The 26,715-nt window shown below is 47.3% G+C and overlaps 1 long non-coding RNA gene across 3 annotated transcripts; it reads left to right on the forward strand.

The window, feature by feature from the left end:
• The first annotated feature begins 532 nt into the window (after positions 1 to 532).
• Positions 533 to 26,111, forward strand: LOC131413706 (uncharacterized). 3 transcript variants are annotated; one of them, XR_009222010.1, is made up of 5 exons: positions 533 to 1,156; positions 2,752 to 2,801; positions 18,756 to 18,814; positions 23,248 to 23,317; positions 25,690 to 26,111. It is a non-coding gene; the product is annotated as an uncharacterized LOC131413706 (long non-coding RNA). The 3 variants fall into 3 exon arrangements; XR_009222011.1 differs by lacking the exon at positions 23,248 to 23,317 and having other exon boundaries at positions 25,642 to 26,111; XR_009222012.1 differs by lacking the exon at positions 23,248 to 23,317.
• The last annotated feature ends 604 nt before the right edge of the window (positions 26,112 to 26,715 follow it).

Consider the following 26,715-nt stretch of genomic DNA (forward strand, 5'->3'; position numbering starts at 1 on the left):
CTTGAGCTTGTCTCCTTGAAACATCATGTGTTACATTTCTATCTTTTCCCCCTGATCCAATGACACATTTTCCCTGAGCCCTCTTATCTAGAAACACTCGGAGGGCACAGATGAATGGTAGACAGAATCTCCTAGCCGTTGCAGTCCCAATCAGAGTGAAGTTTGAAAGCTTTCTTTAGAATCAGAGTCCAAGGAAAAGTTAATTTTTGGTTCTGGGCCTGTGGACTCAGGCTTTTGTGCCGGTGGGGAGCAAGGAGGAGGAATGAGTAAACTCTTTGGAGAGCGGGGTGAGGAGGGGAGTAGGGCCTCCCTGGAGCCTCGGGCCATTAGTAATCTGCTTTGTGAATGGAGTTAAAGGGGGAGTGGGATGCACATGCTTGGAATTCCTTTATCTGGGTGGGCTCCTTCTCTGCAGACTTTCAGGATGTGGGAAATGAGAGATGAAAGAAACTGCATTTCCAGCCTATCAGGTTACAGTGTGTAAAATGGAGAGGGAAAGATGTGGGGGGTGGAGAGGGGGACGAGAGCAGGCGGCTTCGAGAGGAGCCAGGGAGACTCAGTTTGGGAACTGGCTGGGAGAGTGAGAAAGAAAGAGTGCTGGGGCGTGCAGATCACGTTTCACATCACATCAGAGCTGTGGAATTTCCTCTCTTCTGGGGGGAGGCCTGTGAAGATGAAGTTGGTTTAAGGTTAGTCGGTGATGAATAATAGCCCAAAGGAAACTGATGGAGGGTGTTACTAAGTGACTGTTGTTTACAAGCAGAGATTTCGTGGTGGGGAAGGGTGGCGGAAGTCGGGGCCATCTTCAGTCTGAGTCGTTAACCAAATTCTGTGACCCGAGAATGGAGTCCATGTATGGATTTTATTTGTGTCTGACCCCTGTGGTATGCAGAGCCCTGAACTGCGGGCTGAGAAGGGGAGCGAAAGGAATGGGAAGGTAATTAGAAAAGGCGGGAGAACCTCCTCTGCGGGTGAGGCATGTGGGGCCCTGTGGGCACAATCTGCTTTGTGTCCCGGGCATCCCCGGGGTGGTCCTGGCAGGATCTGTTTCTGTTCTAGTTAAGCCACGTGCTCTGCACCACACAATGGTCACCGACCCCGCTCTCCGAGGCCCTTAGCTCCCAAGAGATGTGTTTATTTTTTAAATTCTACACAGGTGAGTGACCTTCCTTGTTGTCTGTTATGAGAAAGGGAATGTCCACCTCAGAACCTCCACCCCGAGTGCGAAACAGGAGGGTGAAACTTGTGCGAGGCGGGGTAAGTGGTTCCTAAGGCCAGGGACACACTCTGTTTTAGGGAAGAATAAAAATAGTGGAAGACCATCAGGTCAGGTGTGCACCTAAAATAAAATCCTGCTCTGGCAGAGACAGGCATAAAAGATAAGGAGTGGGAACATGGAAGCAGACAAGATTCAGAGAAAAGGAATATTTATTAAATCCTGATACCAACCATAATCAGGCAACGTATTGTTCTAGTATTATGATGGGTAGAAAGTTATTAGATAGCATATAAATCACCACATGCTACAGATGACAAAAATATTGCTTGTTTTGGAAAAATTAGAATACAATAAAATACACTTGTCACAAACCATACCAAGCTTCATTTAATCTTTATTCTCTTGTTTCTGAAAGCTGTTTGGGATTTTGCAGTCTCTCAGGCTCATCATTTTCAAACATCTATTAGTGCCATATTGTAGTCGCGGGAGAGGATCAGTTATTAAAGGTTTCTGGTTGATAGATTGCTAGACCAAACAGACTTTTGCACTATCTTCTTCGAATTGCTACTGAACTATAACAATACACGGGGTCCATTTTTTTTATCATTTTACAAACCACACACTCACATTCTCCCTCTTCTTTCTCTCTTTTCCAAACACCCTCTCCGCAACAGTTTTGCAAAAAATAAATAGAATCTTTCCTCCTCTTTGCGTTATCTGCTCTCTGCTACCTTTCCAACCTGAGCTATTGCCTTGAACCTTGCCAGGTTCAACTGAGCTTCCCTAATTCATGCTGTTCCTTCTTCACACCCACAGTCATTTTCTAAGTTTGACTCTTTTTTTCCAAGGTCTATTAAATTTGGGATAGGTACTATTATTTGTTTTTTTTTTAATTTTTTAAATTTTGTTTATTTATTTTTCCCCCAGTGCCCCAGTAGATAGTTGTATGTCATAGCTACACATCCTTCTAGTTGCCGTATGTGGGACGCGGCCTCAGCATGGCCGGAGAAGCGGTGCGTCGGTGCGCGCCCGGGATCTGAACCCAGGCCGCCAGCAGCGGAGCGCGCGCACTTAACCGCTAAGCCGTGGGGCCGGCCTGGGTACTATTATTTGAACTGGTCCTTCTGGATTTCTTAGTGGTTTCCTAAGAACAAGTAAGGGTAGTAATTCAAAAGATATTTCCTGTATGCCCAAGTAAAACAAGCCAACAGCATGTTTTTCCATTCTTAGTTGAAAATGAAAATTAATTTTTGAAAGTCCTATAGTCAGCTCAGTTCATCATAACCTGCTGTTGACCTTAGTGGTGGAGGATCTAAGGACTCGAATGTTAAAATTAGAACTGGCTTTGAGTACTGGCCGTATTTACCAGCAGGGCACCTTATTTTTATTTAACTAACACTTATACAACATCTACTATGTGCCAAACACTGTCCTAAGCGTTTTACAAATATTTGCTTGGCTAATCCTCATAGTAATGTTATTATTATGTAACACTGTTATGAAGTGGAGTTATTATTATTCTCACTTTACAGATGAGGAATCTGAGACGTGGAGATGGAAAGTAATTTGCCAGCCTATGAACGTGAGTTCAAGCTTGCCTCCTTAGCACATCCCCTGCTAAGGGGCAGATGTAGCCCTGTTTCCACGTTCACCGCCATGCAACCTCGGACATGTGAAGGGTGTGAAACTGTGGGCAGCAGGGAAGACAGCATTTACACACACATGACAAACCAAAGAGCAAAGCCAGAGGAAAAGGAGATTTCGAGGGCTGCTTCCCCACCCTCATCCCCACGTAGAGCAGGATAGCAGGTCTCCAATACCCTCTTATAATTCAATTCACAGCCTCAGTCCTGTACCATTTCCGTTTCCTTGAACTGCATCTAGACATGATTCTGGTCCCCATCAGCTTCTGACCTCATTCCTCATTCTGTTTACAGTTTGGCCTCACCCTTCACACTGCCCTGATTTCCCAGATAGGAATCTGGCTGCCCTCAGTGACTATGATTCAGATTTTCACCCCAACCACACGGCACCAGGCCCTCCTGTGTACACAGCCCTCTGGTCAGACCGGTACCCTGAAACCCCCTCCTCCACCCCTCCCTGAAACCCCTGTCATAGATAAGGCATGGCTCTATGAATATATCCCACTTGGAAGCGTTAGGGCAGGGTTACGAAGGACCTTCAATAAAATTTGGGGGGAACCATGGAAAGATTTGAAGTTGGGGGGGATAATGTGATGAAGCGGGTTTTTGAGGAAGATGAGGCAGTTGTGCAGGAGTGGTTAGAGGAAGATAAGGCCAGAGACAGGGGCATCTGTGAAAAAGGTACAGGTGACAGACAAGGAAGGGCTGAGGAGAGGTGCCCCGTGTAAATGGAGAGGGAGAAGCATGTATGGGGGCAGAAGTAAAATCTCTCGACACTCGGTCGTGGCCTGGATTTGCAGGGCAGGAGGGTGGGGAGAGTCATGCGCTGTGATTCTCCAAGGTTTCCCATCTGAAGCATCTGGGAAGCTGATGCGTCCACCCACAGGAAGAGGGTACTTGTGAGAAAGTGAAAGTGCCTAGCATAGTGCCTGGCAATTAGGTATAGGCTCAGGAAATGTTTACAGAAGATGATGTATTTATGTGGAATCTCTAGATCTTGTCATTAAAATATTAATGCCCCATGGAAAGATAAAACTGAGATCCTGGAACACCTTTGTCTTAAGGGAAAGTGGGAGGCCTGGGGGGAAGAGGTGAGGGGGAGAATCCCAGGGAATGAGGTGTTTCCTGACAGGACGCACCTGTTTGTGTCACTGCAGAGTGGAGCGAGAGGAAGGGGAGAGAGGACCCCAGAAGAAAAGCCTCAATTTTACCTTTATCACAACTTCATCTGGAACTTCCCTGCGCCTGGAGAAGTGAAGGATGGGGGGGTGCCAGGGAGGAAGGAGAGGCAGGGTTGACAACAGACGGATATGAGGGGCAGCCTTCAGTCAATCACTGACTGTGGCGTCTGGGTTTGGGGCGCTCCGAGGGTCCACGAGAGGGAGACCCACAGGCAGCACGGGGCAGGCATGGTGAGCCACTGTGGGCAGGCAGTGGCTGTTGCTGTTGTCTTTCCAGGTCTGTTCTTTACATTTGAAGTAGAGCCCTAGACTGTGGTCCCTTCCAGTTCTAGAGAAATCCACTGCTCTCTCATTACTCAGTTATTTCAGCCTCCTCCTTGACGTCACTTCATTTTCCATCTACTGTCTGCTTGTGGTCACCCCAGTTAATCCTTTCTCTCTTACCCACGTAACTTTCTCTTTCGTCTCTCTCTTCTCTCTGGAAACTTAGGCCAGAATTGAAAACAGTCCTCTAAAGAGGGAAAAACCCTAAAACTTAATTAAAAAAAAAATTTGATGTGTCCAAGTTTGATCACATACATGTTTTTTATCTGTCTCATCTTTAGGTTATGACTTGTGGGGGGCCAAGGACTGTGTCAGGCTTTGAGGAGGTGTTTTATAATGAATACATCGTGCCTTCCTTACCGATCACAGTTTGATTGATGGAGAGAATAGTCCCAGCAGCCACCATTTATTTTTCCAACGCTAGGTGCTGTTAATTGCTTTATGTTCGTTCTCACTGAATTCTCACAGCGACCCTGTCAATTGCATAAGCCTATCCCCTCTGGGCAGATGAGGAAACGAAGACTCAGATTAAGTAACTTGCCCAGGTCTAGCTGTGAGTGTTGAGTACAAGCCGACATTTACTGGGCACTTACTATACGCCAGGCTCTGTCCCAGTGCTTCACATGGAATCCTTAGCACAACACTATGAGATAAATATTCTTATTATCTCTTCCAGGTCAGGAGGCAGGCTCAGAGAGGTTAAGTAATTGGCAAATACCACACTTCTAGGAAGTGGTGGAACCAGGCTGTCTCCCTAGGCAGTAAGACTCCTAGTCTTTGCTATTTGTCCACTGCATTTAGTTATTAAAATACTAATAGAATCTCTATGCAGTTTGGTTTTACCGCTGATGTGATCCCAGGGAAGGACCCTCAGGACAGCATTATCTCAAGGTTCCAAGGTACGCCCTGACTGTCCGCGGAGAGAGCGGTGGTGGGAGAGGGCTGGGGGGATGAACTGGTTAACGTCTGCGAAGGGAAGGGCAGAAGCAGCTAAGTGGTGTTAGGACTGCCTCTGTGCGTGCCCTGGAAATGCAAACAGCCCTCGGCTTGGCTTCCACGGCGGGGCTGGCCCGGGTGGCTGGCGGGAAGCCTGCTGGAAGGGAAGCCCCATCTGAGGGAGCAGCCACAGGACCCTGGAGCAGTGGCTTCCCTCTCTCTGACCTTTAGCTTGAGCTGATGAATTGGCAGCAACTGTGTGACATCAGGGAGACATTTTCTTCTTTGTGAGCTCAGAGCTTCCATTTAAAAATTCCTCGGTCACAAGACGGAGACTGCAGAAGCCCAGGCACACTTGTGGCGGCAGCAGGTGACGTGCACTTGCTCCAAGCCCTCCAGAAGTCTGTGTAATCCCAGGGATTCCGGGCGGCCTCAGGGATGGCCATGTAAGGTGCGATCGCTGGCCTTCTTTATCCCCGCCACGCTGCCAGCTCTGGGGAACCCTGCAGGGACGAGATCACAGGGGCTGGGCACACCAGGCATGTGCCTGGGAGCTACCAGCCTCCTCTGGCAGATTCTACTGCATGCCCACTCTCTTCTTGTCCTCATGCCTGGTGAAAACTAGTACTTGGTTAAAATTGAGTGAGCTCAAAAGTTATCCAAACATGTTTTTCCTTTCCTTTTTTTTTTTTTTTTTTGTGAGGAAGATTAGCCCTGAGCTAACATCTGTTGCCAATCCTTCTCTTTTTGCTGAGGAAGACTGGCCTTGGGCTAACATCCGTGCCCATCCTCCTCTACTTTATATGGGACGCCGCCACAGCATGGCTTGACAAGCGGTGCGTTGATGTGCGCCTGGGATCTGAACCTGTGAACCCTGGGCCACCGAAGCAGAGCGCACGCACTTAACCATTACACCACCGGGCTGGCCCTCAACCATGTTTTTTCTTGACTTTTGTGTGTGAGACAGATGTTGAGGTGGGGGGAGTGAGGAATCTACTGTCTAAACTTGAGAGTGGTAGAAGGGACCATTATTTTAATACAGCAAAGGTCAGAGTTGAAGAGAACTTAGATCTCTAAATGCTACAAGCCCTGCATTTTACAGAGGAGGAAATTGCAGGCCCAGAGAGGAGAAGCAACTTGCCCAAGGCTGCACAGCACGTTAGTGGCAGAGGCAGGACTAGAACAATGACCTTGGGCAAGTTACTGTTTCTCTCCGGGCCTCAGTTCCCTCACTGATAAAATGACATGGTGAGATTTAATGATGTTGATAAAATGACCTGGTGAGATTTAATGATGTTGAAGATTTCCCTCCAGATCTTAAAATATAAGACCATCATTGAATGACTCCCAGGGTCCCTGCGGATCCTAGTGGATTTAGTGGGGCAGGGCCCTGGACAAGGCGGGATACATGGTGAGGAATGTGGGGGCTGTCAGATGAGCAGATGACTCTCGGACTTTGGGAGAGACGATTTCATCACCTTGATATCCGCCTCTTCTCTTCAGTCCTTCCCCCACCCTTGCCTTTGGAGACTAAAGTTCATCCTAGAGCCGCCGTCTTCCCCTCTTCTCTCCCTTCCCAACCCACAGACATACATATTCCCTAACTTCCGCTTATTTACTGGACCCCTGTTATTCCAGCTTATATATCTATAACTTTCCACTACCTTTCATTGAGGAATCACTCATGATGTGCACGGTACTACGTAGTTTACATTGTCACATTTATCCTCCTACCTCCATCCTCTGGTTTACGTTATTATCCCCATTACGGAGATGAAGAAACAAGGCTCAGAGATTTACCTACTTGCATATTCCCATAGCTAAGTGGTGCAGCCCTAAAGTGACTCAGACCTGACTGGAGACCCAGCTTCACCCCTTACATCACCTTGGTGGCATCACCCCCTGGATCACCCCTCTGGCAGCCCTGAAGCTCTGGCTGTGGCCCATTAGTTCTCTTGTCTATAACAGGTGCTAACGAGACTGAGGTCATTGGCTTTATTCCTATGAGGACCCAATATCTTTGTCCTATGCCAAGACCACAGACTGTACCCTTGAATTTGACCCCATATCTCGCAATGAATACTCGGGACTGGGGCTCTGCGTTGGGAGAAGGACCAGGCTCGTTTGTGTTTTTCACGACTACTGGACAAAAATTCAAAGTAATCAGTTATCATTTTGTTCTTCTGAGCTTCCTAGTAGCTGAAGAAGAGGCAAGCTGACCAAGTTGTTAGTATTAATAAACGACATTGTACAGGTGGATTTGCAAACATTTCCTAGAGTGGCAGTTTGGACACCATCCTATAACTGAATTCTGTTGTTTGGGGACTGAACTATCTTTTGGCCACCCTGAGTCACGCTCCTTGTAGCATCTCCAGCTGGTCAGCAGCTCACACAAGGTGGGGTGGAGGCAGCAGCTGAAAATGCAATAATACCCTGGTAGGTTCCAGGGATCCGCCAGGAGTGGTGTTTCTCTCAAACAGGTGTCAACAAGGGTCTGAGGGCTGAGAGGCTCCGTGGGTGGGATTTGGTGTGAGGCCATGCAGGTACCCTCAGGGACAAGCCATTCCTTTGTTCATTCCTTCCACAAACACTGATCGGCCATCTGGGCAGTTTAGATCCGCGACTGTGTTGGACACTGGGAATTCCAAAACTAATACTCAAGAGGTTAATATTCTAACTGTGGAAACCAGCATATACATAAGCCATTATTATACACTGTGAGAAGTACTGTCCTAGAGCTATGGTCCCTTGGTGGAGGGAGGAATTAGTTCTGCTGGGCTGGAGGTGAGGGGCTGGTCAGCGAAGGCCTCACTGGAAGGTGTTCTTTGAGTGGAATCTTGAGATATGAGGAGGGGAGAGTACATTCCAGAAGGAGAGGAGCTGGAGCAAAGGTACAAAGGCCAGAGTGAGCCCAGCCTGGTCAGGGAACTTGGAGTCCAGCATGTTCCACAGGGAGCAGGCTTGTCTTTTTATGCAAAGAACAGCTTCTGCGGATACTGGTCTACACCATTATCAGCGTCAGAGCTAACACTTATAGAACTCGCTATGGGCCAGACAGTCTGCTAAATGCTTTTCTCACATCTCCTTTTGTAATACAACCCTAAGAGGTAGGTATTATTAACACCATTTTACAGGTGAGGAAACCCAGGCTTAGAGAGAAGATAAGATACTAGCCCCGGTTAGGAAGTGCCTATGCTCTTCATCACTGCACTCTATATCCTCAGTTTATTCTTTTCCCTTTTCTTTGTAGATTTTTGTTTTGGGGTGTGCTTTTTTTCTCCAGTGTGTGTTTATGTGTGCACATCCAGGCCCCCTCCTGTCTTATGGGGCACTCTGGGAGGCGACTCATTCGGCTTTGGCCTTCTCTGTCCCCCCATAGTGTTCCAGCAAGTGATTCTCCTACACTGAACCAACCCTGAAGTTCTTTTTTTGTGTGTTTTTTTTTCCCTGAGAAAATTAAACCCAAAAAAGAACCGAAACATGCTCAGAAGAGTTTGTTGTGCCTCTGCCACTGCCCGAGACCATGTCAGCAAAGTTGGGGGGGTGTTACAGATTGACAGTTAATTAGGTTCACATTTTGGAGAGCTTTAAATGCCATCTAGAGAGTTTGAACTTCATTTTATGGTGCTATAAAGAAAAAGGGAAGGGAAAAGAGTGTCCACCGCCCCCGGGGCACTACGTTAGCTCATAATGTTTTCACATTCTGCCATGGTGGGCAATGAGGGTTTTTGATTAGGGCACGATGCCTTCAGTTTCATTTGAACCTGTGTTGGATACAGGAAGATTTGGAAGGGAAAGAGTTTAGAAGTGGAGATTCCAGTTTGCAAGTTATGATAAAATCTGGGGTTGAGGGGTGGGGAGTTAGTGACCGAATTACGGTGCTGATGATAACTAACGCAAAGGGGACATTTTGTAAAGACGCTAACACATGATAAATATATTTTTATATATAAACTCAGGTTCATCAGTTTTCCAAATTTGATTTTCAGATATTTGGTTTTTTGCCGTGAACCTCACCCGTATTGTTATGATACATTCTCTTGCAAATCTTTTCTTTCAGTCCGGGATGTCACTTGTTGCCTATACTTGAATGAAATTCAGATATATAAAAGCTTAAATCTTAGTCTAAACTTAGCCCCCTACTGAGCTGGAGAAGAATCTAAACTGGGCAAAATGCCTCCCTCTCTCTTCAAGCAGCGGTCTAAAAAGTAGCTCTCTATCCGCCACCCCCCAACTAATGAGCTACATCTAATAGCCTCTCTTTAGAGAGTCCTTTGAGAAAGAGATGGCATTTGTTTTTGACCTCATTATCCATTTCAGCCTGTCCTTGATGAAAATAATCGCCCCTTAGGCAGGTACATTCCTCACATTCCTCTCTCCGAGGGCTGCTAAGACGTTGTTAACCCCAGTGACCATGGGAAAAGGCTGCTGTCTGCTTCAGAGAGGCTAAGGGGAGTGGGCACAAGATAACAAGAGGCGAAGAGGTCACAGTGGAAGCCCCTTTCATCTTTTCAGGCTGTTTCCAACCCAGACAAAGGAATCCATCCAGGGGTGCAAGGCCCACGCGGCTTTATTTTATGGTCTGGCTCTGAAAGGGGGTTGGGAGGGCTGTGTCGTATCTGGATATTGTTTTGGAGGCGAATGCCTGGCTCCCGGGAAGTCCTTGGCTCCTGGGGGAATGCTAAGTGGAAGGAAGGGCAAGCAGCCCCCGCTTTGGCAGAAGAGACCACCCAGCTACTCAAAGGAGAGTGTGAAGGGCTTGAATGGAATGAGCTGTCCTGCAGGATTTATCGTTCAGACTGTGAGATGAAGGGTGTGAGGCGTTTAGCTGCTTCAAATCGGGGTAGCTCTAGAACTGGCGGCAGAAGAGAACAAGGTTAGGGAGTGAGTGGAGGCAGGAAAGGAGGCAGGGGCGGCGTGGAGATGAATGCAGAGGTTAGGACGGTTTGGAAACCTGAGTGTGTGTGTTTGTGTGCGCGCGTGTGGTGGAGGAAATCCAGATTTCCTCCCAGTTTACCAGTAATCTGCCTTATGACTTTGAACAAGTCATTTCTCCCCTTCGTACAATGAAGGGATGGAAGGATACCAGAGGCGTGGCTCCAGTGGGTGCTATGCAGTAAGGCGAGGAGAGCTTACGCTGCTCTCTCCTCCCGCATTCACTTTTCCTCAGCTTGCTTCATTGATTCTGTTTTATTAGAAAAGCAGCATAGCCACATTATCAATAATTGAAAATCAACAACTCGCCATCTCATCCGAATCCCCGGCCCACGCCCCGACACCTTCCTACAAAATTGATTGCCTTTTGGGTGGATTTCCGGTGGACCTTTTTTCAAATGTATATATATATATATATATATATATCTTAACATCCCTGTACTGCACCTCCAATTTTGCATCGTGGTTTCTTTTCTTCCCCCTAGTAATTCAGGGTGCTGGATATCTACTGTTTGCCCCTGCAGATTCTCTCACCAGCTGCCTTCTCCCTGCTGTGTGCTCCTTTGCCCTCCTCCGGCGTCTGCCTGGGTTTGAGGGATATTTCATCCCCGCCTCCCTCCCGTCGGGGTCACTGCAGACTAGCCGATTCCCTCCCTTAAAGGCCACAGCACCTGTCTGGAGCCCCTCTCCATGTAGTCCTCTCTCCATGTTCCAGTAGGACACCACTTACCCCTTCAGGCCTAGCCCGGAAGTGGAAACAGCTCCCCTCTGCTCTGATGTTTTTCCAAAAGCTGCCCACACCTTTGTCAATAGTCCCTTTATTAAACTCTTCAGATTTCCCGATTTTGAGTGTGCCGTCTGTTTCCTGCTGGGACTCTGATTGTCACAGAATATATATCATTAGTATTTTCCAGATTTCTACACGTAGTCTATGTGGACAGTAGCTGCATAGCACTACGTTGAGTATATATATCTGTACACTGTAATTCACTTAACCGTTCCCTTATTGGTCCACATATAATTTACTTCCTGTTTTTTTCGGTATCAAAACCTCAGTGAAATAATCCCCAGACAAGAGATTGTGGTTTCTTTTAATCGCAGGCACTTCCTTTCTTTTCTGGGTTTATATTCACAGCAGGTGATGGACCCTTTCAACAAATATGTTTTCAGTTGCAGCCCTTGGCTGCCCTCAAGGAACTTACCAGTTGGTAGCACAAAATTGAGAAATGTGATGCTAGAGGAACAACGAACAACGGAGTCAAATTCCGTGATATAGCTAGAAATTTAAAGATAGAGGAGGGATGGAGATGAGAGATGGTTAGTTGGAAAAGGCCTGCTGTCTGGCTGGGCTGTCTCAAGACAGGGCTGTCTAATTTTCACCTTGGTTAATTTATCATAGTCCAGAAGTGGGCCCTCATCTGACTTTGTTTGATTAGTATATAAAATAGGCATGCCAATTGTTTAGTTTACAAAGAGAAAAATGTCTGTCGAGTGGACCTGAATCTTTGCGTCAATATGCCCAGCATGTTATGTCCTATAAGGAGAAGCCAACTGGTAACCTGTTTGGGGAGCACAGGTTTATTGCAAGGAATGGTCAGATGACTTGAAAGCTTAGGGGCATCAGGCTGGATAGCCAGACTCACCTATCTCCACAGTAGGAATGACCTTTGCCCTTGGGACCTTAATATTCCAAGTCTGCTGGCCAAGACCCCCTTCTCTATGCCCTGATAGTGCTCTGATATGCACTGTCAACTTGAGTCTTTGTAACTCCACCTTTTCCCTGCCTTTGACCCTTCCCTTACGGGATGCTTTATAGTTGAAACCTGTACAGGAATCACCTGGGGATGGTGTTAAATGCAGATTCGGATTCAGTAGGTCTGGGGGAGGGGATTGGGGTGGAGTCTGAGAGTTTGCAGTTTTAATGGATGCCAAAATGCCTTCAGTCTAGTACAACCTAGTTTTCTGGAGCCACTGAGAGCTTTAAAAGAATGTCTTTCGCGGGGGTCGGCCTGGTGGTGCAGCAGTTAAGTACATGCGCTCCGCTGCGGCGGCCTGGGGTTCGCAGGTTCGGATCCCCGGCGCGCACCGACGCACTGATTGTCCAGATGCTGTGGCGGTGTCCCATATAAAGTAGAGGAAGATGGGCATGGATGTTAGCTCAGGGCTAGTCTTCCTCACACACACACACACAAAATATATATATAAATAAATAAAGTAAAATATAAAAAAAATTTAAAAAAAACAATGTCTTTCTTATCTCTCCTCTAATCCCCATTTTGTGGTAATTTATAACTGAATATTCAGATGGGCAATCTTCTGTCTTAGTCCCTAGTTGAGGAGTGGACACTTTGTAGCTCCCCAAAGCAGCAGGGGGTAGATCTCTGAGGAGGTGGGAACTTCACCTGGGAGATGAAGGACTGAAGGACTGGCTCAGACTTTATGGTTTCCTGCTACTCCCTGTCGCCCAGGAGCTGGACTGACAACTCACCCTTAGAGCTGAGAAACCCAGTCACCAGAGGTCTTTGTTTCCCCTTTTTACAGAGGAAGAAAAACAAAACCTATATATGTGTTTGTGAAGTGACTTAGGCCTTGGGCCTTCAAAGCTGGTACCCTCATCATTTTAACTGAAGAACTGAATAGAATAGGATGGGGGTATTTTATTTTTTTCAGTGAGGAAGATTAGCCCTGAGCTAACATCTGTTGCCAATCTTCCTCTTTTTGCTTGAGGAATATTGTCCCTGAGCTAACATCTATGCCCATCTTCCTCCATTTTGTATACGGGATGCCGCCACAGCATGGCCTGATAAACGACGTGTAGGTCCGCGCCCAGGATCCAAACCCGTGAACCCCAGGCTGTGTAAGCGGAGCATTCGAACTTAACCAATACATCACCGGGCCGAGGATGCAAGTATTAATCACAAGCATATTCCTAACACTGCTTTACATTTTAAAACACTTGACAGTTTCCAAATCATTTGAATATCCACAATCTATTTGATCCTTTCCACTACCCTGGAAGGTAGAGCAGGCATTATTATCCCTTTTTTATCCTCATTTTCTAGATAGAGCCTCAGAAAGTGCAAATGACATATCCAGGTTCAACCAGCTACTGGTTGGCAGAGCTTGAGTTCAAAACCTTTAAAAGCTCAGCACACGTTTACCTCTGTTACCTCGCATTCTATCTGCCCCCTCCCTGACATGCGCACCACATGTGCCCACAAAATGGTTAAAAATTACCCAAGGACCCAGAGCCGGGAGCAGACTTGGGACTCAGACGCGTATTTTCCCTCTTGGCCTGGGTTCCATGTCTTCTTGATTTTCTACTAGAAAGAATTATTGCAACAGATGCTAATTCCTCCAGGTTTCCTATGATTTGAGCCTGCTCCTTCTCACCACCACTATCCCCACCCAGGCTTTCACCATGACACCCTTGAATTGCTGCCATAGCAGTCACTCTAGGTTATTAAGACCAGAACAAACACTCATGGAGCCGTACTATGTGCCAGGCGTGTGCCAAGCTCTGAGGGTAGGGATGACTGCGCCCTGGTCCCTGAGCTCCAGGCCCTTCTAGGAGATAGAGAGACCTAAAACAGGTCTGCAACAGGACCGACAGAGCAGTGATCGGGGGATGTGCAGGGACCTGAGGAGGGCTGGGTGATGGCAGGCTCTTCCTTTCCATTGGTCTTCTGGCCGTCAAGTTCTCTTTGGTCACAGTCACTCAATGTTCTGTGTGTTCCCTGGTCTAGATCCTTTAGTAACTTCACACTGCCAAGACTTCAGCTTGGCGTTCAGTGTCCTCCATGATCTGGCCCCAGCGTTTTCCCCAGTACAACTCTCTGTGCCATTCACAACTTTCTCCTGATCCGCCCAGGCACTTACTGCTGCATAGTCCTCTGACCTGGTCAAAGAATCATAGTAATAATCCTAGTACTACTTATTGCTTGCCTGTGTCACTCTGTTGAGCATTTTTTTTGTTATTTCATGTAATCCTCACAACTCATTGTGGTAGGTATCATCTTCCATATTTTGTAGAAGAGGAAACCAAGGTTCAGAGAGGTTAAGTAACTTGCCTAGGTCACACAGCTAGAACATGGCTGAGTAGAACTTAGCCCCTCAGGTCAAACCCAAAGTGAACCCAGTCTTGCCATTCCACTCCATGGAGATGAGGGGCAGGAAAGGGCATATACGGTAGTCCCTCCCTATCCACGGTTTTGCTTTCCGTGGTTTCAGTCACCCTTGCTCAACCGTGGTCCGAAAATAATGCTATGTCACAGTGCCTTCGTGATTCACCTCACATAATCGCATCACATTGCATCATCTCACGTCATCACAAGAAGAAGGGCAAGTACAGTACAATACGACGTGCTGAGAGAGAGAGACCACATTCATATAACTTTTATTACGGTATATTGTTATAATTGTTCTATTTTATTAGCTATTGTTATTCATCTCTTACTGTGTCCAATTTATAAATTAAACTTTATCATAGGTACGTATGTATAGGAAAAAACCTAGTGTATATAATGTTCAGTACTATCTGCAGTTTCAAGAATCCACTGGGGGTCTTGGACCGTATCCCCTACAGATAAGGGGGGACTACTGTATTAGGGGTTAGTAATTTTGTCTCCTCACTCCTGCTGCTCCCACACCTGAAATACTCACTTCCGCCTTTGGGGATCTCAATGTGACACTTCCCTCAATACACCGCGGAGACTCCCTCACCTTGAATTCCCCCAGTTGTTGCTTGCTCCCTTTGCACCACGTGATCATGGGTTACTTAAGTTTCCGTTGCCTTGGAATCGTTCTATAGTGATTTCATGGAGGTGCATTTGAGCCTGACTATAAACTACTATTCAGACTGGCTAGATGGCCAATGTCCATAATAATAACTAACAATCAATGTTGCTGAACATGGAGACCAGCCATTCAGAACAACAGTAGAGGCATCAAGAGGTGTAATTTGCATGGTCATATCTCTGGGCTACAGTTTCTTCATCTGTAAAGTGCAAAGGCTTGAACGAGATGGACTTTAGTCAACAAATATTTATTGTACACCACCCACGCACCAGGCACTCTTCTGGGTACTGGGGATAAAAGAGACAAAAATCCTTGCCCTCATTCTAGTAGAAGTGGACAAAAATAGACAAAGTAAATATGTGAAGTATACATTATGTCAGATGGTGATAAGTGCTATGGAGAAATATAAAGCAGAGAAGGGGGAAAGGAAATGCCAAGGAGTGACATTATCTGACTTACATTTTAAAAGGCTCACTAGCTGCTGGTGGAGAATAGACTGTAATAGGATAAGCTAGTAAGCAAGGAGACCAATTAGGAGGTAATTGCAGCAATCCAGATGAGGGCTGGTCGTGTGGCTTGGACAAGGAGTAGAGGAGGTTAGAAGTGGTCACATTTTGGACATGTTTTGAAGGTAAAGCCAGCATAATTTACTGCTAAATTGTATGGGGAGCAGACTCAAGGATGTCTCCAAGGTCTTTGTCTTGGAAGGAAGGAACATCTGGAAGGATGGACTTGTCATTAACTAAGAGAAGATGATGAGAGGAGCAGGTTTTGAGGAGACAACCAAGTGGAAATATGGAGTAAGCAGGTGGATATATGAGTCCTGAGTTTAAGGGGGAGATCCAGGCTGGAGATATAAATGTGAGACCCATCGGGATATATAGATAATGTATCAGACACCTCTTTTTTTTTTTTTTTTGTGAGGAAGATCAGCCTTGAGCTAACATCCATGCCAATCCTCCTCTGTTTTTTTTTGTTTTTTTTTTTTTTTTTTTTGCTGAGGAAGACTAGCCCTGGGCTAACATCTGTGCCCATCTTCCTCCACTTTATATGGGACGCTGCCACAGCATGGCCTGACAAGCAGTGCATCGGTGCAGCCCAGGATCCGAACCCAGGCTGCCAGCAGTGGAGCGCATGCACTTAACCACTACGCCATGGGGCTGGCCCCCAGACACCTCTTAAGCACCGCTTTAAATCCTTTTGGCCCCATCTTGTCCTCCAGCTGATGTAATGCAACTGATATTGGCCAGATTTGTAATGGCTATAAACTGACAGTGCCTCACCCCTGCCTGCTCTGTGTGCTTCTTCCTTCCTGCCCATGGGTGGCTATAGGATAACAGGGGGAATGCACTCAGCACTGCCATATGTACAACCCAGAATTATGGGGGAGTTGATGTTCATGAGGCCGCCCTTAACCAATGGTGAATGGAAGCTGATGGACAAATGCAGATCCCTTTTCATCCCATGATGGACATCTGAATCTCCTTAGAAGGTTCTGTGAAGAAAAACATCAGTCTCCCATACTGGTGGTCAGCTTGATAATGCATTCTTGAATTGGTTTCCCTTTCTTCTCTGTTTCTCTTACCCTGTCCCTCATTTCTGCTCTCTGGAATTTCATTCCCGTATAAATTACCTGCATGCAAACCTTTTATTAAGGTTCTGCTTCTAGGGGAACCTAGGCTAAGACAGGTAGCATTTAACACCATGACATTGAATGAGATGGCCAACGGATTAATGAAGATTTGGAACAGATCCAAGGACTGAGCCCTAGGACCCTCCAACACTTAGAGGCGAAGGAGATGAGGACAACCTGGCAAAAGAGACCCTGAAGAATAACCAAGAAAATGTAGTGTCTTGGAAGCCAAGAGAAAAAAGTGCTTCAAGGAGGAAGGAATGATCAGCTGATCCTTGCTGAGCAGTCAAGTGAGATGAAGACTAAGTGATGACCATTAGGTTTAACCACAATGGAGGGAACTGGTGACTTTAACAAAGAGCAGTTTGGGTGGAGTTGTGGTGTGATTGAAATGGGTTTGAGAAAGAAGCTAGAGAGAAAGTAGGGTCAAAAGAGACTCTTTTTAAGATGAGTGAAATTATAGCTTATTTATATATATTTATATGCTGATGCGAATGATTCAGCAAAGAGGGAAAAACAGATGATGCAGGAGAGAGGAGGGAGCATTGCTGGAGGGAAGAGGGGATGTGAACTAGCAGCCAGTGAAGGTGTTGGCCTTAGATAGGAGCACTGACAGCTTATCCCCCAACTGCAGGAGGGAAAGCAGAGTATGTGGGCAAATTCTCTCACCCCATGACTGCCTGCTTGAATTAAGACTTTGAGTCTGTGCTTTCCACCAGCCCCCTTCATCTTACAAATGAGACCCAGAGAGAAGTGACCTGCCCAAGGACACACATTGACTGGAAGCAGAATCGGAATTAGAATCCCAGGCTCCTCCTGCCCCACCCAGAACCTTAAGAGTTCTCCCCTTGAGCAGAATCCTGACCATAGTCTGTCACTCACCCCATTTGTGCTCTGGGTGGTGGGCGATAGTCTAGTGGACTCCAGGAAGGACATTAGAATAGGGAAATGGAGAAATGGGCAAGCTTCAGAATAGGCCCAACCAGTCACAGGGTGAGTTAATTTGAAGGTCTACTGATGAGTTCAAGGGATCTCCCTGGATGTATTTAGGAGTCAACTTACTCACTGTAAGGAAAGCTGTAAACTAGCATCTTGGGTTGAGAAAAATCTGCCAAAATGCAGAAGGAGGATATTATAAATCCAAGTGCAAACAGAAGGGCACAAATCCTTCTGGAATATAGATCGTTGGTTTCAAATATTCTGTCAAGCTTTGTTTCCTGATTTGGGGTTTAGAAATACGGTCGCTCTAAGGTTAGATAGAGGTGAATGCAGCATGAGGAGAGGACAGTGAGTTTCCAGGCTAGGGCAGCCATGCTGGTGCCATGGGAGTCACACACCAGGCTTTGCCTTGGCCTCCAGGAAACTTGTAAAACCATTGCCTTCTCTTTCCCCTAATTCCATTCATTTCACAAACATTCTCTGTGCTTCTGTGCTAAGTGCTACGGGTATGCAGGGTAAGGGAGTGGGGGGATGTACAGAACAGATAAACGGAAAGAGATCCTGCCCTCAAATTTTTACAGTCTTCTAAGAACAAGCTATTCACACATTTGACTGTGGTCCCGTGCCCACTGCTCAGTCTCCTGTTTCTCAGTTACCTCGGTCCTGGACAGATGGGGGTGTACAGTATGGGAAGACTGCCTCTCGTCACTGCAAAGATAGCTCCCTGACTGTGGATTCAAAAACATAAATTATAAACTGCCCTTGGGTACAAATTACTCCCAAGTGAGCTTGTTGAGCGTGATCCACTTATCTCTAGGACTGATCACTAGTTAAATCCTGCCCAAGTAGCTGAAACCCTGTTTGTTTTACGACAAACAGGAGAAAGGAGCCCTCACTGAAATTGCAACTGGGATAGGACCTTCAGCCAATGTTCTCATATGTTGGTTTGGGGAACACCTAAGCTGGTACCATCTGTGTCACCTCTCTTCTCGCTTTCCACCAAAACGATATTTGAAGAGACCGCAGGCCAGGTTCTGACTTCCAGGTAAACTGAGGACATGAGGAGCTGGAATGTCACCCTGCGATAATCCAGGAATGCTTCTCTGAAGAAGTAATTGTGATCTCTTCACTTCTGTCGCCCTTTGCAGCTATTTGAAAGCACTTCAGTATCAGTGATTTCATGGAATCCTCACATCCTCCCCGTGGGGTAAGTGGAGGGGTTTTATTATCACTGTTGTGCAGCTGAAGAGACTGGGGCTCCAAGAGGTGACATGACTCGGCCCAGGTCACATGGCTAATAAGCAGCTGAGCTGGAACTCAGTTCAGGTCTCCTGACAGTGAGTCGGGTGCCCAGGTGCCCAGGAGCCTCCTCAGGCCCCCCAGCCCTCAGATAAAGGCGTGGGCTTCCCTACCAGGATGGCCTGGCCTTGAGTCACAGCTCGGCCCTCACCAGCTGTATGACCTCGGGCGAGTTGTTGAAGGGTCTCTGTGCCTCTCTTTTCTCCTCTGTACAGTGAGCAAAATAATAGTACCTGAGTCCCCATAAGGTGTTTTGGAGGAGAAAATGAGATGTTATAGAGAGAGCAAAACACAGTGTCTGGCATAGTGCGAGACACCAGTAAATGTTATATCCCCGTGTCTCCCATAAGTCTTTCCTCTAAGGCACAACCCAAAAGACAGTACTTAAGAATCCTGCAGAAGGCTCCCTGCTTTCCATCCTCCCCTCTCCCGCCCTTCCTTCTCTGTCTGTGATAACCTCACATTTGCACAGCAGGCTCTTTTTACTTTTCTTTCTTTCTTTTTTTTTTCTTTTGTGTGAGGAGATCAGCCCTGTGCTAACATCTGCCAATCCTCCTCTTTTTTTGCTGAGGAAGACTGGCCCTGGGCTAACATCCGTGCCCATCTTCCTCCACTTTATATGGGACGCAGCCACAGCATGGCTTGCCAAGCAGTGCGTCAGTGCACGCCCGGGATCCGAACCGGGGAACCCCGGGCCGCCGCAGCAGAGCGCGCGCACTTGACCGCTTGCGCCACCGGGCTGGCCCCTTTTTACTTTTCAAAGTGTTTTCCAACCACACCTCTTGAGATCCTCCTGACAGCCCTGTAAGATAATAGAACCCCAAATCTTCCTTCTCTTCTTACCAATGAGGGGAAACCAAGGTAAGAGAGCTGAATCGACTGCACTAGGGTAATGCCTCTGTTAGCCACAAAGCCGGGACTCTGCCCTCCCGCTCTTTTAACTCTTGGTTACTGGAAATCTTTAATTGTGTGGGTTTCCTTTTCTGCTTTTGGAAGTGGCAGCTAGGGGATCTAATTGAATCTCTGCAAGCTCAGGATTACCTTTCAGAATGAAAACAGTGGAGCAAAAAAAAACCCCAAAAAACAGAGAGCAAAGTGATTTGCAGCCTAGAGACCCCCTCTAGCCAGCACAGTCTCCCTGCACATCAAGACCTGGTCTTGGGGGTTGGAAAGGCGACCCCGGGTAAGGGGCAAATTCCAGCTGCCTCCCCACAAGTGGGTGAGAGTTGAAAAGGTCAAAAGGGTGCTGCTCCCTCCTGAGATTCCAGCGTCAGCTCTGCCACTTGATATCTGAGAACATCTCGAACAAGTCAAGGTGCACCTCAATTTCCTCATCTATAACAGGAAGAGAGGATTAGATAAAACGTCTCTGCTGCCTTCCTGATAACCTGACAGGGATTTGCTTGAGGACAACAGTGACACGTTATGGGCAATTTTTAAAAACTTTTTTATTATGAAAAATTTCAAAGAAATTCAACATCAACAAAACAACATAATGAACCCCCACGTATCCTTTGCCCAACTTGGATAATCATCAACATTCTGTTTTTCTTTTTTCACCCCTCTACCTCCTCTCCTCCCACTTGATGGTTATTTTGTATAGTTAGGTGAAATTTACACACATCGGAATGCAGAAATCTTAACTGTAATATTGACAAATGGATTCACCCATGGAAACCATACCTCTATCACAATAGAGATAGAGTATTTCCACTTTCCTAGAAAGTTCTCTCGTGTCCATCATGGGCAAATGTATAAACTGAATTTAAACAAGTTAAACATAAATGTGAGTTTAGCACGCTGAGGGGTAGCAAATGCTCTCTTTTCAGGGCTGGCTAGGTTAGAATTAGATCTGCAGTCTTAAGCTATTATTCTCCTTCCTGCTCTGTCCCCTCTTGTCATCCTGTGTCCCTGGAGGTCACGGCCTTCTGCACGTACTCCGTGTCCAGTTACTCTATTACGAGGCCTTTACTACCCTGGCTGCCGATTCTTAGAAGCTCTCCTTTCTTTTTCCTGTACACTTACTTTTCTCTGTTCTTTCGTTTTTTTCTTTTGTTCCCTTCCGATTTTCTTTCCTGTAACTGCTTTCTCCTAACTGCTACTGTTTCTCTCCTTGAGCGCATTCTCATTTTTCTGTGTTCAGCTCATCTTCTCTGAGCTCACTGTCCTTTGTCTTTTTTGGACTGTTCATGCCCTGGACAGTAGACACTGAGCCATAACCCCAGGGTCCAGCCCAAGGCCAGGTCCTTAGTCAACAGCGACTGACTGAGTGAATGCGAAGGGCCGCATGCTCTAGAAACATCTGCAGCCTAGTAACTGTCACATGGTCCTCTAAGGAACCCCAACCTGTCCGCCTTACCATTTCTGGACCCCATCTTTCTCCCTGCATTGAGCAAGCAGCTATTTATCTGCCCCTTTGGAAGCCCCAGCCTTTGAAAGGAAGGAGGTTGATTTCCTGGCAAAATGTGACCCAAAGGACCATCCTCACCCCACCCCCATCATTAAAAAAAAAAAAAAAAACAGCAAGCTGGGCTATCAGGGATACTTCCTGTTTTCCTCTCTTGAAAGCATCCTGGATAGATGAAACTGGGATCAAAGGGGCTGTCTGCCTCTGGGGCTTGGGGACTGGCAGAATGGCTTTTAACCCTCTGCTCTCTCCTACGTGTGAGTGGCATAGGCAGTTTATGTCTTATATCTCCTGGATAGATTTCACTTCTTGAGGGCAGAGGCCTCGCCATTCATTCATTCATCAAACATAACTGTACTCTACAAAATGCCAGGCTTTCTTGGAGGATCTGGGGATACATGGATGGATATGACACAGTCCCTGGCCTCATTCATCTAACAGCAATGACCACAAGTGCTACCGTGATTAAGCACTTTCTCTGCGTCTGGCACTCACTACATACGTTTTGTGCATTGGATCCTCACAGCAAGCTTACGGGGCATTATTAAGTCCGATTTACAGATAAGGAAACCGAGGCTTATGGAGGTTGAGTAACCTGTCACGGGCACATGACCAGCAGATATCAGGGCTGGGGTTAGAGTCCAGTGGTCGGACAGCTCAACCCGCCTTCCTAGTGGCTACAGTAGCCTGCCCCCTGGAGAAACTACCTCCGTGTCTAAAATGACTCATTGTAAGTAATTTTCACAAATGCGGTTTATCTCTGGGCTTGGTCAGCTGGCTTCTGATGACCAGGTTTGCTTGCGTCCTACTTAGCGTACCGTGCTGTACTAGAATGGAGGTGAGTCGGCTCACAGCCCCTGAAGACTGGAAACAAGGCTGAGAGACCAAGAGGCCATGTCTGGCCCTGTTTGGAGGACAAAGAATGTGTCAGGCTCTTGCTTCCCCTCTCCTATTTCTGCAACAGATCAGTTTCCCCAGGTTTTTGTTTTTTGGCATTTTCTCCAAAACCTCTAAAGAAACCTAAGGAGATGTTCATAGGTATTAATAGCACCCAGGTGAACATATACTGAGGAATTATTCTAGGCCTTTGTTTATATCATCTCTTGCATCCTTACAGCAATACATAGTATTATTTTCTCCATTTTTCTGGGGAGGAACTGAGGCTCAGAGTGGTTTGTTAATATACCCAAAATCACACAGCTAGACAGCCAGGATTTGATCCTAGCTTTGACTAACTCCAAAACCTACACTTTAATCCTACTCTCTCCCTGATATTGAAATTTGGCAGAGAGAGGAAGGAGTTCCCTGCTGAGATTCCTGACAAACCCTAAGTGGCAGGTGAGGATACCAAGTAACCTTGAGATCCATTGGTTAGGAAGGCCTGGCACAACAGGATCTCAAGGCGCTTCCGACTCTGCAATTCTCTCTCTTTAAGACCCAGCGCTCCCATGGCGAGCCTGCTGGTGATCCTCAGAGATTTCAGGGGTGGGGAAACAGGCTGGAACGCGCTGACATACAACAAGCAAAAAGGGACCTCAGCATTTCTGCCTCGCCTTGGTGGCTCTGGCCTTTTTTTTCCTCTCTGTCTCTCATTTATTTATTACTATGCTATTCCCTGGCCCTGCTGCTGTGTCAATACTGATAAAAGCAAATCGCCCCACAAACAGGTGCAGCGGGAGCTGCCCCTTGGACAGCTGCCAGGGAATGTGATCGCTCCGCTGGGGTGACCTGCCTCTGCCCAACCCCCTTCTCGGGTTCCAGCCCCGCGCATGTGTCCTTGGGCAGTTAATGTCAGTCCACGTGCTCCAAGCCTGGTATCTCAGCTGGCGTCATGGACTCCAGCCGGTGGGCGGGGTGGGCGTGTGCAGGACAGAGGGGGCCTCCGGGAGTTCTCTATCCGTCTATTTTCTATTTTGGTTTCTTCCGAAATTCAGATAAAACTACGTCACATCCTGCAAGTATTTGAAAATATTTCTTAAGAATATCACTGCCTGATTTTTTGAGGTAAGAAATAGCTTTTCCAGGCCTATCCATTTCCAAATTCACACATAGACTTGCAATTTAATCATCCAAAAGACATTTTCTGAGTACCTCCCAGGGCTTAGCTTAGGGTTCACCTCAAGAAACATTTTGTGAGCCAGCCACGTTATCCACAATGCATTTGGATGCTACCAAGCCATGTGACTTTGACTCTGGTTTGAAAAAGATTATATTTCATCCGCCCTCCCCCATTTCTGTTTTGTCCCCAAGCATTATATCCCCACTTCCCTAGGGCTCCAGCCTTTCTGGAAATGCTCTAGCTCAGCGAGCAGCCTCCGCCTCCCCCGGAGGTAGGACCGGGGCAATAAGGCGGTGACAGAGCAGGGCGCAGGGCTAAGGGCGCAGGGCGGGCCTGGCGTTGGGTTGGGCCGGGCGGAGGGCAGGGGCTCGAGCCGCCTGGCTGGGCTGCCGCAGAGCAGCACGCAGCTCGGGGAAGGGAGGAGGTTGCTATGCAAATGACGTGGCGGCCGGCGGCCCCCTTTACCCAGGGGCCCTCTGGTTGCCAAAACAGACCATTCCCCAGAACAGTCGCCTAGAAACGGGCGCTGTCATAGCAGCTTCTCTGTAGCGGCGAGCCAGCCATGCTGCCAGGAGGAGCTGGGTCAGGGTGTTCAGACCTCCTCAGCACCCCCTCCCCACCAGGTCTCCACCTCAGGGAAGCGAGTGGTGGCTTGGGCCCCTCCTTGGAGCAGGGGAGGGCGCTAATTGGATTGGAACGCTCCAGAAACACATCAGCTGCTCCTCCCTGGGGGAAAGGGCTGGGAGGGGGAGTCTGCAGACAGTCTTTGTGATGGGTCTCAGCCTCCCCTCCCTGCAGCCTCGCCCTGACCTGGTACTTACCAGCCTCTGCCCACCCAACGCCTTCCTAGGGCACAATGGCAAGCTCATTGTGGCGTGGAGGAGGGAGACATTGATCAGATAATCACCAAAGTGAAATCCAGCCATGATAAGGAGGGGTACCTGACGCTATAGGAATTTAAGATACGCGATCTGACCTGCTTTGGAGGGGTTGGGGAAGAATGCAGGTTTGCAGCAGCAACCAAGCCAATACCCTCGCTACTTCATCCCTCAACACCCACCTCTTAGCAGCCTTCCCTCATCTTGCCCAGCCTACGCTGACCTGGCAGTTCCTGAAGCCTGGGAGCAGGGAGGTTTTCCTACCCCATTTGGCAGCAAGCAAGTTCCTTGTCATTTAAGTGTGCATGTCTTGCCTCTTACCAATTATTTTATTTTATTATTTTTATTTTTTTGATGAGGACGATTGTCAGTGAGCTAATATCCGTGCCAATCTTCCTCTATTTTTGCATGTGGGACCCCGCCACAGCATGGCTTGACGAGTGGTGCATAGGTCCACACCCAGGATCTGAACTCGCAACCCTGGGGCTGCCAAAGCAGAGCCCACAAACTTAACCACTATGCCACTGGGCTGGCCCCACCTCTTACCAATTAACCTACAGTCTAAACTTCTAAGAGGCAGGACGCCTGTAATTCTGGGATAGCACACCTTGACCATGAAGAACAAGACAGATTTTAACAGATTCGCTTGAATTTAGTGCCAGTGAGCTTTATCACCCTGGGAGGCTTCTCATGTTGCCTTTGTAGCAACTGTTTGAAACTGGCCTTCAGAGACTATTAAAACCCCACAAAACTCTGGGATTGGGGAGGGGAGGAGATGCAGTGACAGCCTGAGTGACATTAAGCCAACAAGTGGGCTACAGAGAAAGTGACTACTCAGGACACAGTATCCCATGTGGTCCAGATGCTGCATACCATGTGCTGTGTGTCTCTGATGGGGGTGAAAGGACAGCTTTGTGCTCCTGGGCCGGGCAAGGGAGTCCCCTTCCTTCGTGATCTGCAAAAGGCCTTGGGAGTCCATGGACTCAATCATCAAGTCCTTATTCAGCCTAGCTTAGGAAGGCAGCATGAAAATGTGTAATCTATCCCTCCTTCTCTTTCTCCCTTTCCTTCCTCATTTTTCAGTGCCTACTATGTGCCAGGCACTGGAGATTCAGAGAAGGATGAAATTGGTATCACTCTATATTTGTTAGGAGAAAAACAATGCATAGTGTAGGGGACATTTGCCATGCCTTATGGTCACTAGTATCTTTTGATCAACTTTCCTATGTTGGTGGGTTTTCCCAACGTCATAAATCCCACTTCTCCAAAGTAAAGGCCAGAAATTTGCTTTCCCAGACTCCCTTGTCACTAAGTGTAAGCATGTGACCTAGGTTCCACCAATCTGATGCACCCACATGAGATTTGTTTGTTTGTTTGTTTTGCTGAGGAAGATTCACCCTGAGCTAACATCTGCTGCCAATCTTATTTTTGTATGTGAGCCGCACCACTGCATGGCCACTGACAGATGAGTGGTGTAGGTCTGCACCTGGGAACCGAACCCAGGCCGTCGAAGTGGAGCACACCGAACTTAACCACTACACCGCCGGGGCTGGCCCACATATGAGATTTTGATTTGGACGAGAGCAACTAAGGAAGCAGGCATCCTGGGGAAGGGGCCTGGAGGAGGCATCTGGCCTTTAGAGCAACAGCAGGGATGTTTTGGGACTCAATTTCCACCATTGTTGAAGGGAGGGAGGAGACGCAAGTTGCAGAATTTGTGCTGATTGATAGCTGCCATGCTAGCTTGGCTGGAAAAGTACCTCTGGGTGGTCTGGGCATCATTCCTGAATACTGAGCCTCTGAGCCTGCCTTCCCTTCTGGATTCTGTAAACCTCTTAGTATTTTTTAATAAATTCCTCTTCTGTTAGAGTGGATTCTGTTGTTTACAACTAAGAACTCTGATACAGATGGATGAATGGATGAGTAGGTGGATGGATGGGTAGGTTGAAGGGTGGGTGGGTACATAAAGGGGGGATGAGTGGGTGGGTGGAAGGGTGGATAAAGGGTGGGGAGAAGGGTGGGGGGGGTGGACAGGCACCAAAGTATTGAGTGACTTTTTTGGGAGATGGGATTATACGTTATTTTTCCCCCTCTGATTATATTTTCTCCTTCCTTCTTCCTTATCCCTCCTTCCTTCTTCCCCTTCTCCCACATCTCCTTCTTTGTCTTCTTTAAGCATGTTACTTGCATAATAATAAAAAAATTATCAGAAACTGGGACCCAGACCTAGCATGTTACTTGTATAATAATGAAAAACTTATCAGAAACCCAGACCCCGACCTAGAAGAGCTCACAGTCCAGTGGGAGATCAGCACAGGGAAGATAGAAGCCACCTCTGAACGCGGGGGGTTCTAAGTCAGTGTGAGCCAGGGTCGGACCCTGACTCTGGACTCAGATCCCACTGTCTCATCTGCCTGCCCTGACCACCAGCCAGAAGCCTTCCTCCTCTTTCTCTCCCTCCTCTG

The sequence above is a fragment of the Diceros bicornis genome, chromosome 14 (genome assembly GCF_020826845.1).
Source record: "Diceros bicornis minor isolate mBicDic1 chromosome 14, mDicBic1.mat.cur, whole genome shotgun sequence".
Lineage (NCBI taxonomy): Eukaryota > Metazoa > Chordata > Mammalia > Perissodactyla > Rhinocerotidae > Diceros > Diceros bicornis.